Source organism: Montipora foliosa, unplaced genomic scaffold (genome assembly GCF_036669935.1).
Source record: "Montipora foliosa isolate CH-2021 unplaced genomic scaffold, ASM3666993v2 scaffold_451, whole genome shotgun sequence".
In the NCBI taxonomy this organism is placed as follows: domain Eukaryota; kingdom Metazoa; phylum Cnidaria; class Anthozoa; order Scleractinia; family Acroporidae; genus Montipora; species Montipora foliosa.
This window is the reverse complement of record NW_027179758.1, coordinates 128,276-130,000: the sequence shown is the minus strand read 5'-3', so window position 1 is coordinate 130,000 and position 1,725 is coordinate 128,276. Positions and strand designations below refer to the sequence as shown.

General features: G+C 41.7%; 1 protein-coding gene across 1 annotated transcript in view; it reads right to left on the bottom strand.

Moving 5' to 3' along the window:
* The window catches only part of LOC137989308 (uncharacterized), a 92,923-nt gene extending 91,637 nt beyond the window's left edge, over window positions 1–1,286 (bottom strand). The window contains exon 1 of the mRNA XM_068835134.1: window positions 1,162–1,286. The gene's annotated coding sequence lies outside the window, so the exon portion shown is untranslated. The remainder of the gene's footprint in view (window positions 1–1,161) is intronic.
* Between the last annotated feature and the right edge of the window lie 439 nt (window positions 1,287–1,725).

The window sequence follows — 1,725 nt, the reverse complement described above, 5'->3', positions numbered from 1 at the left end:
TTTGAGTATATGCTGTGCATGTACTCAAATATTAAGTTCTAGATGCACTTTAATATCGCTCCCAGAGTCATCGTTCCCTTGACCAGCGGTGGCAAAAGAAGAGACTCTGGTCAAATCCAAAAGAGGCCATATTTGATTGGCTGTTAAAAAACGGTTTCATTTCCTGCAATTTTCAAATTCTAAACTAAAAAATTGTGCTTTCTTCCGAATTTTTATCTATACGACGTCGAAGTTAATCCAGAAATAAATCTTTTTACTACTGACTGAAAAAAATTGAAAAAGTGTAAGAATTTCTCAATGGATAATTATGCGGCTAGCCTTACATACGTATGTTTCATCCCTGCCAAGGGACTCATAACAGACCTTTCGACTAACTCGTCAAACAGCGCGTTTGAAGTCTCGCTAGCATCAAATGATGGTGGCAATCTGGCCTTTTTTCACATAAGGATTCCAAGACTGCCACCATCATTTTGATCCTAGCGGGACTTCAAACGCGATGTTTGACGAGTTAGCCAAAAGGTCTCTGATGAGTCCCTTGGCAAGGATAGAACATATATATGTAAGGCTAGCCACATAATTATCCGTTGAAAAAAATGCTCCCGTTATCTTTTATTCTCCGCAGTTTAAACGTTTCGAGTGTATTACGAGATGTGTTTATACTCATGTGTACTGTCTCGCGAGTGAAAAATAAGCGCTTTCGCGGCAAGGTAAACTTCAGGTGTTTTTGTTTCCCCTCACGCACGCGCCGTTGTTTAACCGGAACCAGAGTTTTCTGGTTCCGGTTTTGGATTATTCCAGAGTCTCACGCGCCCGTTCCGCTGGTTAAAGGTAACGGAGGCTCTTGGAACGAGATTGGATGCACTTGCGAAGTTCGGAACGCACTTAAGATACTAGAGTTGCCCTCGGGAATCGCTTCTAGCAACTCTTACGCCTCTATCGTGCTCTCATAACTTTCACAACTCCATATACGCACACTAACCATGAACCAATTCTTAATTGGAGCACACAAAAAGCTTTTGAAATCTGTAAATCTTTACAATAAGTAACAACACATTTAACTTATGATTCTCTTGGAATCAAGCTTGAAAAGTCTCTTGACCTTAAGTTTATGGCTCAGTTCACTATGTTTCAACAGCAGATTTCTGCAAGTGCTTCTCTCACCCAATGTTATATTGTAGACTTGATTCCTTGTAACAGTTGACCCGTCAAACAAGGGCGAATTTCCAGTGACGATGGGCACTTCAAAGACCTGCACAGGGCTGCTCAAGTCCACTCGCCACCAGCTTGGATCATCTTCTAAGTACGTGAGCAGTGTCCATTCTTAAATTCCTGGTCAGGATTCCCATCAACTGCTTTGTCTGATGTGCCATCAGAGTAATCGTCACTGTATGTGGAGGATTGGGTGGTGCTCTTCCCCGCCACAATGTTCTCTACGATAGGAATTCGAACAGAATCATGCTATCACCACATCATACTCATCATCCTTATCGTTATCGTTATAGTGTTCATCATCAATACCATGAGGACACGTAAATAATTAAAAGTAAGGAGGGTTAACCAGGGTCCATCTCGGCTACTTAAAGATGGAGCCCATGTTCTTGCTACCCCACACTCCATAATCTCTAATTTGACTATTCAACAAACTTTGATCCTCGCAGCATGGTAAAAAAGTGAAGGTGACCCCTTTTCACAAGTCACGTGCAAAAGATGATCCCAAAAATTACC